Genomic DNA, 17,956 nt, shown 5'->3' with positions numbered 1-17,956 from the left:
CAGGGATATAAGTGTCAAAGCGAAAAAGTATGCAGTTTGACAGATAGGTACCCGGGATGTTTGCGAACGAGAACAAAGGGAACAGCAGCGACATTCGTGCTCTATAGTTTTTTAACTCTATTGTTAGGCTACTAATCAGCTATCATGTTTACAAAAGTAAACATGATAAGCAGTAGCAACTAAGTGACACTTTTCCGCTACTGTTCAACGATGTTGTTTAAAAGTTTAACATTATTCTAAAGAACGCTAATTTCATTATACTGTTCAACGATATTAGTGCAGCTGAATATGGTAACTAAGCAAGTGGTATTACACTTTGTTTAAGCTAATTGTTCCATTGTGCATCATAAGTGGAATAACGGCATCTTACGTGGAGGAAAGAGCTAGTGCTCAATTATTATTACAACACTATTAAGCGATTGATGGAGAGTTTTAAACAACTTTCTTTAAACTACTGTTCAATTAGTTGTTCAATTAACAGACATATGTTGAACAAAAGTGCTGTTTTCGCGGTATGCAAAATTTATTCAAAACTTTGTTCAACACATGCACTTGTTCAACTGCCGGCACTCTTGTGGAGCTCCTGTTAAACAGACATGTTTATAAATTACTCCTAATTGTTTCTTGAGAACCTTACAAGTATAGGGCTAGTGGCGTAGCAGGGCGGGTTCGGATAGTGCTGTCCGCACCGGGCCCCCGAATTCAGGGGGCCTCCAAATCAGGGAAAGTTTCTTACACTAGTTTGAATAAAATTCGTTGAACATTGAAAGATTCCTACACAGATCGAAAAAGGAGTGTAAAATTCTGTGACATATGATGCACATGATTGGAGCGTGGGATATTGTCGTCGCAGTTGAAACCCGAAGTTTCCCACACCCGACAATCGCATTTTCTCAAAATCCATACGTGAAACCTAACGTCGGACGTAGTGCGCTGGACAGCGGACCTTGCCCTCTATCCAGCGCACTGTGCCCGACGTACGTCCGACACGCGGTTTAGGGGGAAAAAATCGGTTTTCGCGTGTCAAAAATTCCGATTTTCAACTGCACGAACAATATCACAGACATGTCATGTAAAAGTCATAAAATATCATGTAAACTTCCATTATGACATAATGACATGACATAATTCAGCATGACTCTGTCTGTTTACATGACATATAACACAAATTTACATGATATGTCATGTAAACCGGCAAGATAATTGACAAAAACAAATTAAAACACACTACTTTGAGCTATTTGCTCTAGAAAACTTAGTTATTTAACTAATCCAATCAATTCAAAGATACCAGGCACCGTTAATGAAAACAATTTTTTGAGAAATTTGAAATACACCTATTCAGACCTGGGTTGTGATAGTTAATCAACGATTAACGCCGTTTCGTTAATTCGTTAACGTTAATTGTAACGATCAAGGAATCTTTCGTTGATTTTTCAGGCGCGTTGACCAACGTTAACGTTATCGCAGAGCGTTGATTTAACGTCAACGATACCGTTTATTGAGCGTTGTTAATAATTGGAAAAAGATGTAGAATTACCGTAAACTGGGTGTAGTTGATCAGTGGGGTGAACCTGATCACTAAATTACTCGCGGATGTCGACTTACAACGAAGCACAATCCAGTGACGTAACATTAAAATGGAATGGTGACTTCCTTGAAAGTCGATATCCGTGGGTAATTGAGTGATCAGGTTCGTCTCACTGATCAACAACACCCCAGTTTACGGTATCATCATTTTTAGTTCCATTCTAAATTGGCTTGATAGGATTTGTCAAATTGGACCAAAACCACAACTCCCGTGATCCATTAGCTAGCCCAACATTATATGTGGCAACTCTTTAAGCGACTTATTGGAACCTTGCCTAGTGCGCGAAGAGATATTAGTCCACTCATATGGGCGCCATTTCATTTCAAACCATTGAAAAGTACACAGGTCGCTAAATTTCATTTCTGATAAAACAAAATTTTTAATTTTCTCTACAATATCATCAAATATATGTGTATTTTTCATCTGGTATGTGCTACTACATGTGAGGCATGTCGGACTTCGGATACAGAGATATATCTTCACAACGCGACTACTCGGTGTGGAGTTACGAATAGGAATGAATTTTATTTTACTTGACACTTAAGAACTAAGTTTTGAGTACAGCAGAAAATAGGAAGTAGGTAGGTTAAACAAGAATGGCAGAACGACGCGCTAGAGTTGTTTGGTAAACTACTCGGGTCTTGCATATGCGTGTAATTTATTGCGCGCATATGGAAGCACTTTAAGAAGGTTATGGAAACAAGGAAAAGGTTTCGTTACTGACTGCATGTTTTGGTAGGCAAAGAATTTGGATGGAGGTTTCGGGTTTTTTGTGTCACGCTGAGAAAGTGTTTAATTTATGACGGAAAGTTATATTGTTTTATGATGAAGTCCGAGAAATGTTGAAACGAGATTTGTGGGAGAACTGTGCCACGACACCTCCCTCCTTAGGAAGAATGGTGTAACCATTCTAAATTTTGAGACAAATTATAGGCTTTATGCGGTCGTTTTAGCATTCTGTTATTCTTGATTTTTCAGGATTTTTGCTTAATTAATCTTGTTCGATGGACTTTCAAAATATTAGCAGTTGTTTGATGTTTTATAGTAGCATTTGATTCATCTAGATCTATTATTATATAGGGACCATCTTGTACAATATCTAATTTTCTTCTATTTTCCAATTTTAAATACACTTTATCTCCAATGCTCAATTTTGTTGGTGTTACATCTTTATTTGCTTCTTCTGTTCTTGATAGTTTGACATTCTCGATTTTTCTTAGGATTTCATTGTGTATAAACTGTAGTTTATATCTTATTTCATTTACGTATGAGTCGTGGTTATAAATAGGAGTGATTTGGTCTAGATTTATCTGATCAAATGTATTTACGGGCTTTCCAAATACTATTTCAAAAGGGCTGTAATTGTGTTCCGAGTTGGGAGTAGTATTATAACTAAAGCAGTAAAAAGATAACCATTCATCCCAATTATCTTTAAGATCGTTGACAAAGATTCTCAGATATTCGTTTAAACATCTGTGATTCCTTTCCAACGCTCCCAAAGTTTGTGGGTGATATGCTGTTGCTAGAATGCGATCGATATTGAGCAGTTTACAAACTGATTCAAAGATACCTTTGTACTCTGTACCTTGATCTGTTCGAATTGCTTTCATTGGTCCGTATATCAAAATACATCCTTCCACTACTGCTCTGGCAATCGTGTCAGCTGATTTATCCGGAACAGGTATAGCTATGACGTATTTACTCAGATCGCATTGTATAGTAACTGCGTATCTGTTTCCTTTGCTACTCATTGTGAATGGTCCAATCGTATCTATTGCAACTATGTCGAATGATTTGCATGGAGTTGAAGTTTTTATCATTTTACTTTGGACCGACGAAAAATGTTTGTTCCTTTTACAAATTTCGCAGGATTTGACATATTTAGTAACTAAATATTTCATATTTGACCAAATATATAAATTTTTCAATTTTTTGTACAATCGGTTAATACCAACATGACCTCCGATTGGTGTACTATGGTAATGTTGTAAAATAGCTTGAATTTCGTTTGGGTTGTTTATTTTTCTAGGAGGATGATAAATGATAATTTTAATATTTTTCAAAACTTGATTTCCTATTGTTTTGAAATCATTGATACTTATATAATTAAATATGGTATCGCTAGTCGAAATAGCAATACACTCATTTTCGATTTTATTTTGTTTCATTAATTGTAGGGTACCCTTTTCAATCAGCTTAAATATTTCTGGCAAGTTAACATTGTTAATTGTGAGACCTAACGCTAGAGTTAGACTCGTTTTGAAATTTTTTTCGAAAAGAATTGCCATAGTTGATTTATTTTTATTTTGATGTAATGAAAATTGCAATTTTTTTTGTTTATGTATTTGTTCATTGCTAACTGCTTCATACACGTGGAGTTGATCAGGCTCCGGTACTCTGCTTTGTATGTTATTGTTGACTAAACAAGGTTTGCGTAGCATTGACCTGGTCTGTACTTGTAAAATGTTAATTGACTTTAATTTATCTGATGTAATATTAATTCTAGACAATGCGTCAGCCACAACGTTACTTTTACCTGGGACGAACTCTACTTCAAAGTCGAATTCTTCGAGATCAATCCTCATTCGCGTCAACTTTGAAGAAGGGTTCTTCATTCCAAAGAGGTAAACTAACGGTCGGTGATCAGTACGCACCAAAAATTTACGACCTAATAAGTAGGGTTGATAATGCATGATAGCCCAGTGAATAGCGGCTAATTCTTTCTCAATGATGTGCTTATTTGCTTCGCCTTTTGTAAACGCGCGACTGGCGAAAGAAACAGGTAGATCATTGCTTCCATGCATTTGGGACAAAACTGCCCCGCAAGCGAAATCTGATGCGTCTGTAGTCAATATAAATGGTTTTTGATAATCTGGATACTGTAATATTTGTGGTGAAAGTAGCACAGTCTTTAATGTTTCAAAGGCGGACTTGCATTGTTCTGACCACACAAAAACTGTATTTTTTCTTAATAATTTGTTCAAAGGACAACAAATATTTGCAAAACCAGGAATAAATCTCCTGTAATAATTACACATGGCTACAAAACTTCGAACTTGGTCTGCGTTTTGAGGTTGTGGGTAATTTTTTATTACATCAAATTTTGAATTATCAGGCAAGATACCTTTATCAGTGATTTTATGACCTAGAAATGTAACTTCTGCTTTGAAAAAATTACATTTTGAAGGGTTCAGTTTCAGGTTTCTTTGCCTGAAACATTCGAAAACATTCCTCAAGTTTTTCAGATGGTGTTCAATTGAACAACCTACGACAATAACATCGTCAATGTACAAGAATGCACACTCGGGACTCAAGCCACTGAGTGCTATTGACATCATTCGTTGGAAACTGTTTGGGCTTATATTTAGTCCAAACGGCAATCTTTTATACTGAAAATGTCCACGTTCCTGCAACGAGAACGCGGTGAACTCTCTGGAATTTTTCTCGATCTCAATCTGGTGAAAACCTGACATGAGATCAAGCGTCGAAAAATATTTGGCTCTGCCAAGTTGATCGAGAATATCGTCAATCCTTGGAAGAGGAAATTTATCCGCAAGCAATTTTTTGTTCAATTGACGAAAATCAACTACTAATCTCCATTTCTTTTCGGAAGTAGTTGACTTCTTGGGAACAAGTAATAATGGTGAGTTGTAACTAGACACCGAAGGTTCAATTATATCGTTTGCAATTAAATTATCTACTTGACGACAGATTTCTTCCTTGTGACACTGTGCATTCCGGTAGTTTTTAATGTATACCGGTGATTTATCTTTTAGGCTAATTTTTTGTTGATAAAAATTGTTACACGTTAATAAATCATCCTTTAAACTAAATATATCATTGTATTCGTGACATAATTGTTGTAAAGATTGTTTGGCGGATGCAGGTATATCGTTAAAATTTAGTTCTGCATTCAATTTTTCGATTCTATCTGTATTATTACAGTCAATTTTAGCTATGTAAAAGTCGTTAAGATTGGAAGTTTTTAAATTAAAATTTGCAAGTTGCACAGGATATTCATTAGTGTTTATAATTTTAGCATAAGGTGCGGAACTATTCACAATGGCGTTGGCACAAAACACGCCTGGTGCAAGCTCAGCGGAATTAATTATGACATCTCCATGAACATTAAAATTGTTTATCAATCTAAATACTTCAGATCTAGCTGGTATCCACGCAGACCCATTTAGATTATTGCAAATTGGGATTTCAAGTCGGATGTTATTTACGTATGCTGCTAAAATCCACGTATCGTAATTTATTTCACATCGGTATGTAGTAAGGAAATCTCTTCCCAGTATACCGTCAGTTGGTATCGGGAAATCGTCTTCTATCAGATGAAACAGGCTATTCACAGCTGTATTTTGTATATAAGAAAAACAATTGATTGTTCCTCTGCAAGTAGCTTCACCGGGTGTTATTCCGCGTAAAACGCAAGTATTATTTTGATTAATTGATATTGGACGTGAGATACATCGTGTTTTCAATAATGAAATGTCTGCTCCTGAATCTACCAGGAACGAACAGTTTTTATTAGATACGCTAATTGGCACATTAATGAAATTGGAGGCAGCTACATTGATTGTGTATACTGCCCTACTGTTCCAAAAAAAGGTTGATTTGGTTGAGTCATATTCGGTGGTTGTACTGTATTAGCGTTTGCGAAATGCTGACCTTGGCTTTGCACGCCCGGGGGCGGATTGGGAAAAACGTTTTGCATTGGTGAGCTCGATTGATTGTCAGCAAAATATATTCTGTTAAATTGTCGCGGATAACCGCGTGCATGACCACGGTTGTCTGTTCGGTAACGGTAGTTGTTGTTATTTGGGAACGGTCTACTTTGATTGTTATTAAAACGTATCGGGTATGATCCGTAACGCTGATTACTTTGATGGGAACCACGAGGAGCAACATTACCACGAGGAGCAACATTATAGTTCCCTCGGTTCTGAGTTTGTCGTTTTTGCATGATTCTTTTTGAATTTACGTGGAATACACGATTCATGCTGTTACTGGACTCGACACTATCCGGTAGCTCATTTACTTTCTGGATTGCCTCTTCGATTGTCGAAAATGTTCCTGCTTGCAGTATTATTTTTTCTGTCTCGTTAGATGTACTGTTAATCAAAGTTTCCAAACCTGCTTTGGTGGCTAACTTTTTAGCGGTCGCGTGAGGAACATTCTCTCTCACGTAAATATTGGTAAGCTTATTGCAAAGAATTTCCACTTCTTGACAATATTGTTGTTTTGACAATCCGCGTTTGACTGATTTAATTTTTGCCAATATCTGTTCTGCAGTAGTTTTACTTTCACAGGCAGATTTGATGAGATCAATCATCGCATCAATAGTAGTCTCTTGGATATTGTTAGGTAATGCATCTCGGGCTTTACCTGAAATTCTCGTTAAAAGGAATAGCTTTAACGTTTCGTGTTGTGCTTGGGTATACACCTTTTTCAAAAATTTTACACCGTCAATGAAAGCGGAAAGTTTTTCGGCATCGCCGTCGAATGGCATCAAGACCGATGCAGCTAGCTTGGCATCAAAAGGATTTTCGGTGGCCATTTCCACTTGTTTTAAATTATTAATTTTGGTTACTCTCCTAACTCGGACACTTTCTTTAATATATTCTATTGCGTTTCTTGATTGTCTAGTAAAAGTAAAAAATTCTTTATCTGGAATTTCGTCTTGGTTTTTTAAAAGAAGCTCATCTATTTCAGCGAATAAAATGATAGCCTTATTAAAATGTGCGTCAAGAGTATTACTGGAAATATTTTGATTTATAGATTTTCTAAAATGCTGTTCTATTTTTAGTAGAATTCCTACTTTTTCAATAATGACCCTTTTCGGCATAACATTAGGAGATTTATAAAGATTTGTTCTACTTATCGTTTACTGCCAGTGTCCATCGCCACCTGTTGTTTCGCTGCATGTGCTGGTTCTGGAAGAGCGGCGGTTTCAGCTGACATCGGCATAAGTCTGCTCTTGGTCAATGCTACCTTTCCGATGCTTCTCGAGCGGTTTGACACACACGCATTGCACTATGTTCGGGTTCTGGTTGTGTAAATGTTCAACATCGTAAGATGTGAATGTCACTAAATTCTTCCTTTAGGAATACCCACAGAAGGTATCCCACTATTAATGATGTTAGCAAAATTGCTACGCTTAGCCAGATCTTCATCTTTTCACTCATTTCGTCTTATGTTGTCAGTTCACTTAAATCGTTCTTCTTCACTCTTCACTAATTTGACTCCCTCTATGTTTAGCGTCTAAATGTTCGCGTACTTTTGTCCACTGTCTGTTCTTGTTCTTCGATTAATGCGCTGGTGCCGTAGATGTGGTGACGTTATTTAGGCTTATTGCCCGATCAACGACCCTTTGATTTTTGATTCGCTCGTACTTGACGATGAGTCGATACACTAGGAACAAGGTGGCTACACATATCACCGTTAGTAGAATGTATGCGATTAATTCTACCGATTTGGCGGTTTTTTCACTATGCACTTTTTCTTTTACGTTGCTGGCGTTGATGATACTCACGATCTGCTCGTGAGTCACCGGTTTCGGGGTTGACGATTCGTTTCCCATAGCTTAAGCTGCACTTTGACGGTTATTATTTTTGGACGACTTTTGCACTTCTGTCGCATGGATTTTATACGAAGGCGCACTTTAATCACTTATCTCTCGTCACGGTCAGCCATGAGGCATGTCGGACTTCGGATACAGAGATATATCTTCACAACGCGACTACTCGGTGTGGAGTTACGAATAGGAATGAATTTTATTTTACTTGACACTTAAGAACTAAGTTTTGAGTACAGCAGAAAATAGGAAGTAGGTAGGTTAAACAAGAATGGCAGAACGACGCGCTAGAGTTGTTTGGTAAACTACTCGGGTCTTGCATATGCGTGTAATTTATTGCGCGCATATGGAAGCACTTTAAGAAGGTTATGGAAACAAGGAAAAGGTTTCGTTACTGACTGCATGTTTTGGTAGGCAAAGAATTTGGATGGAGGTTTCGGGTTTTTTGTGTCACGCTGAGAAAGTGTTTAATTTATGACGGAAAGTTATATTGTTTTATGATGAAGTCCGAGAAATGTTGAAACGAGCTCTGCATTAGTATGGCCTGGTTTTTCATCAAATTGAAGGTTTTTTTTAATGTTTTTGAAATTTTGTCTTCTGACCATTTGGGCTGCACGCGTTTATTGATACCAACTATTCTTATTCAAAATTAAGATCCGAACACATATCCCCTCCAAAGCATAATAACAATAGTTCGTCGATTATTTGCTCTCACAAGAAGCTTATGTACAATCAACGTATTCCAACGATTTCATCAAGTACACCCGATTCTTGATTTTCACGGTTTTTTTTTTGTACGGCCGTGTAAAAAAAATCATACAAAAGAAAATTCAACTCTTTTTTTGCATGATTTGTCGAATAATCATATTACTTTTTTGCAAAAAAAAGAATCGGGTGTATCTCTTTCCAAGTATTTCTTGAATGATTTCTGCGAGAATTCCTTCGGAACATCTTTTATGAATCCCTTTGAGATAATAGTGTTAATCATGGTAGGGTTATCTGAAGGAAAACTTTGAGAAATCCCTGAACGAATCTTGCCAACGTAGCTTGAAAAGTTGGAGAAAATTATTAAATCCTTCCTGGATATACTTAGGGGCCATCCATTAAGCACGTGACGGTCCTAGGGGGGAGGGGGGTTTGTGAAAGTATGACAAACAATGTATTAAGTATAGGAGGATCGAAAATTCCCTATTTTAGCGGAATTGTTAAAGAGGGCTTGAAACAATCACCTAAAGATTCTTTGGACGATTTACCACAGCAATTATTGGAGGAATTTCTGAATAAATCCCTGCAGGTAAGACTAAAAAAAGGCTTGAGCAAATTCTAAAGAAATCCTTGAAAGGACTTTAAGAAAAATCGTTTGAAGAAATAATTCAAAAAGAATCCCTAAAGAACTCCTCTGGGAAATTGCTGAAGGGATTATGTGGGGTAGCCCCAAAGGAATCGTTTTAGGAAATCTTGAAGAAACTTTTTATGGAATTCTTGGGAATATCACAAAAGAAATTCCTTCAGAAATGCTTGGAGGAGTTTCTAAAGCAATTTATGTAGCAACTTTTGAAGGAAATCCTGGACGAATTCGTATTCTATAAAGTAATTCCTAGATGAATCGAAAAATATAGCCAAGGAAGAGTTCTTGAAGTGCCTCATTTGGAAAAAAAATGGTTGATGAAATCGTAAGAAACATTTCTTAGAAGTTTCGTGAATGAAATCCGGCCGAATTCTTTGTGGCATAGATAAGGAAATTTTTGGAAGTATCAATAGAAAAAATCCTGATGAAAACCTTGTAAAAATTCATGAAGAATTCATTGAAGGGATTCCAGTAGAATTTATTGGAGGAATTTCTGTGAGATTCTGAAATGAGATGAGAACAACAAGATGAGAATTCTGGAAAAATCTTACATTTTTTATTTGAATTTCTGATGTATTTATTGGATGAATTTCTGAATCCTTGAATTTCATAGATTTAATTTCTATAGAATTTCTTGCAAAAATACTCAAAGAATTCTCTGCAGGGATTCATATAGCATATAGAATTCATTGGAGGAATTTGTGAAGGAATTCCAAAAAGATTTTTCGAAAGAATTCCTAAAGATTTTCTTAGCACACCTTCTGTAGGAATCCTTGGAGCAGCGCTTCTCAAACTATAGGTCGCGACCCACTGGTGGGTCGCGGGCTGATTTTTGGTGGGTCGCGAAACCTTTGTCGATATCAGAAAAATTTATAAATTAACTTATGCCAAAACCTTTTTGTGACCAATTTCAAATTTACAAATACTCTCTTGTAGAATCGCCTGAGTTATTTCTAGAAATAAGGTTTCCCTAATAATATTCAAACTTTTTGAATTATCAATCTGAGTCTGGAAATAATCGAATATTGATACTACTTTCTGTGGTCTGAAACTATGCGTTCTCTAAAAAATGGGTTCAAGTTGTTGTTTACAGTTAGCATTTTCCGTTAAATTTATACATCAAGTTCAGCAGTTAAAATTCCAGAATTTTTTTTGAAACACCGAAAGTAACAAAATTTGATAAGAAACCAACGAACGTTTGTTAATCTTCACTGATTTTTTGTTTTCGATTGAGTTTAACTTCTGTAAAATTCTGATTTGATGAATTTTGATAATCTGATTTTTTACAGAAATCAAAACAGCTGAACAGGTGTAATGTTAAACTGAACCAAACAAGTTAAATTTGTGAAAGAAACTTGCAATCATTTTTTAAATTCTTAAAACAAGGAATATACTTAAGGACAGACTTGTAAGAATCCCAAAATGGCCGCCACAATGGCCGACTTTGGCACCTACTCACGATTTCGAAAGCACAAATATCTTCGTAAACAAAACCAGCGCACCTGAGCTTCTTATTTTAAGCTTATTACAAGTGAGCAAGAACAGAATAATAAAATGCAATGTTGTTTGAAGCTTGCTTCTTGAGATTTGTGCGTTTGAAGTTCTGATGCACTGTTGAAGCGGAATTTCAAGACGTTTGTCCTTAAACTGATCACGTTTACTTTATTTTGACCTATCCAAAAAAAGTACACAGTAAATTTAAAAAAAACTCATATTTTAAAGATTTAAGGTTTTGTAACGTAGGTTTTTCAAAAAAAAATTAATCCCAAATTTTCTAATAAGACATATGTTTTGAAAATATGTGCTGGTGGGTCGCCAAATTGAATATCAATCAAAAGTGAGTCGCAAGCTCAAAAAGTTTGAGAACCCCTGCCTTGGAGGACTTCTTATTATCCAATGGATTTTTTGGACATTTCCTGGCGAAATTTTACGATGATGAAACCTGATATAAACTCCTTCAGGAATCCTTGCAGAAATCATTGCAGTGATTCTTGAAAGAATCATCGGAAAAATTTCTGAAGGAATTTTTAGAAAAAAAAAACCCTAGGGAATCGTTGAAAGAACGCCAAGATGGATGAAGGATGCTTGAGGAAATTCCAAGAACTGTCCTTGGAGAAATCTATGAAAAAGTTATGTGACGAAATAATTGAGAAATCCTTGAAGAATATTTGGAGAAATACTTGACTTCCGTGGAAAATTCATTAAATAAATATTTGGAGAATTTCCTGAAAGAAACCATGGAGGGATGTTTAAATAAATTCTAAATGGAACTCCGGGATGTATCCTTGCAGAAATCCCTGAAGAAATACAAAAAGTGATACAGAATACAATTTCTATCCTTCCGAAAGTCAGTTGGCTATTACCACGAGCATCACACTAATGCTGAGTACAAAAAAACGAGATTTGTTCAACGTGTTGTACAAAATACAACAGCGCAATAACTCAAGGGTTATTGTAAAATATGTATACTGTAATTTTCATAAGGGCCCACAAATTTGGTTCCGCACCAGGCCCCCAAAGTCCTAGCTACGCCACTGTATATGGCACTGCACGCCGCGGTTGCTAAGGATTTTTTTTTAAATCTGACGTTTCGTGGCTTTGATGTTTAGGGTTTGGTAATTTCTTGTAGCGCCACAGATGCTACAATTTAATGATAAAACGAGCGAAATGACTCCTATAGATTTGAAGGGCTGAATTTCAGAACAGTTTAGATCACCTAGAACATCCTTACATATGAAAAACTGTTCCGTATTCATAAATATTCATAGCTAAATTTCGGAAGCACAACTTGACGACCCACCGTTTGTTTTTTTAACGGTGTACGACGCAGTGAAAAGTAACGAATTATAGCAGAAAGTAAAAGCTCCTATTTGTTTCATGTTGGTTTGTTTAACCAAAAGTCATATTCCAACGGAGGTTCAAAAACGAATTCGATAGTAGCTTTGCTTACGCTGACTTTAAAATATTATTTGCGGCTAAACTAGTCGAAGGTGCCTCAATTTTTCTAAAAAGATGTCTACATACAGGGGGTGGCCAAAATGTTTGGGATAGGCAACTTTTTTTCTCTCACAAAAAAAGTTCAACATGGTGTAAATTTTCATAGAGTGCATCGTATATTCTCAAATTTTGACTGTTTATTAACCTATCATTTGTGCATCAGTAGTGGTACAATTTTGAGCTCGATTGGTTAATCTTTCGCAAAGAAATAACTGATCTGGTAAAACACTATTTTTGAGACTATCAATTTTTGAACTGTCATATCTCTGAGACCAGTGAACCGAATTGAATGAAATTTTGAGCGATTATCAACAATATAATAAGGCTTGAAAATTCATCAGTACAAAGATACTTTTTAAACGTTGAAAAAAGTTATGATGGTTTGACATTTTCACCCATTTAGAGAAAAATGAGTCAAATTTACTATACTGCACAAAAATTACTAAATGTGTTCTTCCTTTAATCCAAATAGACTCTAATATATCTTTTTATATATATCTAGAAGTAGAAAATCTTTGAATATCAAAAACAAAATTTTATGACATTGATGTAGAAAAATGCATTTTTTCGAAAAAGATCCAAAATTTGTCAATCCATCATAACTTTTTTCAACGTTTAAAAAGTACTCATATTTTAAATGATTTTCAAGCATTCATATATTGTGGATAAAAGTTCAAAATTTCATTCAATTCGGTTAACTGGTCTCCGAGATATGAAAGCTCAAAAATTAGTAGTCTAAAAAATAGTGTTTTACCAGAACGGTTATAACTTCGCGAAAGATTAACCAATCGAGCTCAAATTTGTACCAATGATGCACATATAATAGGTTGACAAACAGTCAAAATTTGAGAACATTTGATGCATTCTATGAAAAGTTACAGCATGTTGAACTTTTTTGTGAGAGAAAAAAAATTGCCTATCCCAAACATTTTGGCCATCCCCTGTATGGGGCTGTCCATTAATTACGTAAGGGTTTATGGGGGGAGGGGGGGTTTGAGAAATCTTACGCGCCATACAAAAATTTTTGGAATTTCATACAAAAAATCTTACAAGGGGGGGAGGGGGTGTCAGAAAATCGCTAAAATTCCCTTACGTAATTAATGGACAGCCCCTATGATCAATGGAAATTTTCTCAATATTAATAACTGTTTGTCCGTGCCCCCCAAAACTGAACCGTAATTTTATGTAATGAACACTTTTTTGCATCAAAATATTGATTCAAATCGAGTTTTCTTATAGCTGACCCATCTTGCCCCCGTTAAAATGAGGTGGGGCAAGATGGGTCATGTTTTGAAAATTGTTTGTCAAACTTTATAACCTTTTTATACTCTTATATCATAGCTGAGAGTCGTGGTAGAATACAGAGAAATGCGATTTATATTCAGAAAGTTATAGGGATCCATTTCTTAGGTGACCCATCCTGCCCCCACTTACCATATTACTTTTGTCCTTTTTACACCATCGGGGAGACTGGGGAGACTTGATCCCTTTTTCTTAATTTACCTGAAACTTTAAGAAAAACAACAAAACTAGATCCGTTTTCCATACAAAATGACAGGCAAACATCTATTGCAAGTTAATACACAACAGAAGGCCTTTAAATTATTGTTAAAGTTTTCAAAACTGTGTTTTAATGAAGACATGTCTTATGATGTATTTTTCAAAATTGGGTGACACTTGATTCCCCTTTGAGCACATGGTTTATTTAAAGGGAAAATAATTCCAGAGTCTTCCTATTAATTTTCATTTCGAGTTTTCTTGTATTTTCGATGAATATGCAATGTTTGAAATTGTAAGACTTCCTTAAATTGTTAAGGATATGCCGAATTTTCAAAATGGGGAGACTTGATCCCCCTTTTCTTGGTTTGTACTAAAGTAATAATTATCTGACATATTTTATCGTTGAATAGACTAGAATTCCAAGTAAGTAGGGGCTTCCGAATACAATTTCATTTTTCACATGTATAATGTGTGTGTAATCCTCGAGGGATCAAGTCTCCCCATGTCACTGTTGTGCCGCCATACTAAGCTGAATTAATTAAAATATGTTAACAACAGCCCTATTTGGATAAATAAGTTTGAAAGTATTTTATTTATAATATGTGCTGTGAAATTTTGACATGGTTTGGTTCAATTTTCACAAAGTTATTGAGATTTTTCGGAATCGCCCAAAAGATTTCTGAAGGACTGAAAACAAACCATCAGCCGTTAAAAAATAATGCAATGTACAATCAAAATCACTTGTAGCCAAAACATAGTCGTTTGTCCAGGAGTAGTTTTGGAAAAAATATGGTAGAAGAAACATGTTTTTGATTCCGAGCAAATATGGGGGGAACAAGTCTCCCCAGGGATCAAGTCTCCTCAGTCTCCACTAACCATGAATACCAAGTACTTCGGAGCTAATTTATTCGACTGAATAAGAGATTTCACACAAGATTCTAGAAGGTGTCTGGCATTTCTGGTAGTTTAGTCCATGGTCCATGATGCTATTTTGGAAACCAATCCACTAGATGCCAAATCCACAATATTTTCTAGAACTTTAGGTCCATCACACAAAATAAATATGTTAAATACAAATAATACAACAATAGTTTTAATAAGTGTAAGAAGGGTTCTGTTCACCATAGGTGGATTAAATCGGGTTTTTTTAAAAACGGTGTACGACGCAGTGAAAAGTAACGAATTACAGCAGAAAGTAAAAGCTCCTGTTTGTTTCATGTTGGTTTGTTTAACCAAAAGTCATATTCCAACGGAGGTTCAAAAACGAATTCGATAGTAGCTTTGCTTACTTTGACTTTAAAATATTATTTGCGGCTAAACTAGTCGAAGGTGCCTCAATTTTTCTAAAAAGATGTCTACATATGATCAATGGAAATTTCCTCAATATTAATAACTGTTTGTCCGTGCCCCCAAAACTGAACCGTAATTTTATGTAATGAACACTTTTTTGCATCAAAATATTGATTCAAATCCTACGGTAATTATTGCTTACGGCTCACCTTCACGAACCCAAATCAAAACTCGATTTCGGATGATGATGATGATGATGAAGGCGGCGAATGGCGAAGGGTGATGATGAGCGTGAACATTGAACATTGGACATACACCGAAGGTAGGGCCCCCATGAAATCGTGTAGCAAAGTTGGGTTCTACCCACAAAAAAAAGCCAAACACGAAACGAGCCTTAATATATTTTAAGGATTGCCTGCCTGTCTGAAACCCCCGCGCGCTCGGTGAGGGTTTCTGGGTCTCACTGTCTGTCTATGTAGCAGCGCAACAGTGCGGCATAAGCAATCATCCATCGAGCTTTCCGCGATGGCGATGCAGATGCGAAGATAATAATACTTATGCGCGCGCATGAGACCTCGAATCGGGCTCGCTCAGCCAAAATCTTGAGACCCCAAGAGAGCTCGTTGAAGTTTTGAAATGGACGTAAGACACATTTACCCAGATATAATTCCGGAAAACTTTCGTCTCTAGATTTGTTTTCGATTATGCACATCTGGTTTAGAACTTTTTATTTACTATTTTCCTTTCGTATAACTACCAACATTTATACGATTATCTAAAATACCCCTGTATAGAAGCGATTCTAGTGAAATGCTTAACTATCTTACAGCCATTTTAAAACTGTTATACATCCGGCATGACTTCCGGCTTCAATGGACCGATGACCGATTGAAATAAAAAATGCTATTAAATCAATAAGAAGTACAGGGGATACTCAAAATAACTGGGACAGGTAAAATTTTCACTTTTCAAAAAATGTTCAGCTAGCTGTAACTTTTCGAAAAGGGCATCAAATATTCTCAAATTTTTACTGTAAGTTCATCAATTAGTTGTGTATCAGTGGTTTAAATTTGGAAAAGATCGGGCCATTCTACGCGAAGTGATAATGATTCTAGAAAAAGGTATTATTATCCGATAGCCAACATTGAGCTGTTATATCTCCGGATTCAATGAACCGAATGCAATGAAATTTATGACTAATATATGACTAATTATGACTAATATAATGAACTTTGAAAAACAGTTAATTTGAAATTATTAACCCACGAGCGATCGCGCTGTTGTATTTTGTACAACACGTTGAAAAAATCTCACTTTTTGTACTCAGCATTAGCGTGGTGCTAACGCAGGTAGTCAACCGCGGGAGTTACGGAAGGTTTATAAGAAAAAAAGTTATGGCAATTTCATTTATTCCATGTTTTTTCAGTAAATGTATCTATTTTTCATATGCATCCCATTAATTTTTAAATTTAATGCCGGCTATTTGGTTGCTTTCCTTTGAAACATAAATATATTCAATTCAACTAGAGGGAATTTAAATGAACTATAATTACTATCTCGAATTTTGAAACGATGATGAAGTTTTGGATAAATTGATGTTATATTAGAAAAATAATCTAATCGTAATTATTTTCTTTCGTGTAAAGAATTTTAAAAAAGTTTTCAAAAGCTCATTATATTAGTCATAAATGATCAAAATCCGGAGATATAACAGCTCAAAGTTGGCTATCGGATAATTATACCTTTTTATAGAACCTTTATAACTTCGTGTAGAATGACCCGATCTTTTTCAAATGTTGACCACTGATACACAACTAGTTGATGAACTTACGGTGAAAATTTGAGAATATTTGATGCCCTTTTCGAAAAGTTACAGCCCATTACAGCCCATACAGTTGATGCCCATTTATTTTGAGTATCCCCTGTAGTTCTAGTATACACAATTCATGATCTTAAAATCTGATGTATCGTAAGAAGTTTTTTTTATTTAAAAAACATTCTACATAATTAGATAAAGATGCATGTTTTACTTATGTACTTCTCTATTTTTTGTATTTCTTTTCTTCTCGCTTGGTCCATTTGAAAAACTGATCGTGAGTTGGTTTTTATGGCACGGGTAAAAATATTGAAATTAGGGTTCGATAGAAATCTGCGGCCGGCGGCTCAAGATTCCTTCGAATCCGAAGGGGTCCAATTTCCATACAAAGGCTGCTGATCGACCGTAGCTGGCTGTAATGATCGGTTGAGGCCAATTAGGAGGGTGTCGAATGGGGAGACATGTAAGCTCGAGTCCTTGTGTGCAGATTGGGATCTCCACCTCCTGAGCTGAGCCGCACGTGATTCAATCTGGTGAATTTTCGGTGTCAACAAAACTGCAGTGTTTATGTGAAATTGCAGCAAAGCTGATTACAATCACAGCTGGCCATGCGTCATCTTCGATCTCGAATAGATGATTTGAAGAGTCCGCCCTGAAGCACTCGAAATGTCAAGCGTGCTAAGTAACCACACATTGTCATGGCTTGCTTCGTTCGACCAGTCAGAGAGCATCCTGCTATAGTGGTGACTAGTCCGAGTGTGGGGCCATTATTCTCGGTTTACATATTTACTGATACAAGTTTCATCACGGTGAGGAAATTATGGTGTGTTAATT

Source organism: Aedes albopictus, chromosome 3, assembly GCF_035046485.1.
Source record: "Aedes albopictus strain Foshan chromosome 3, AalbF5, whole genome shotgun sequence".
In the NCBI taxonomy this organism is placed as follows: Eukaryota; Metazoa; Arthropoda; class Insecta; order Diptera; family Culicidae; genus Aedes; species Aedes albopictus.
Note: the sequence above shows the minus strand (reverse complement) of the source record.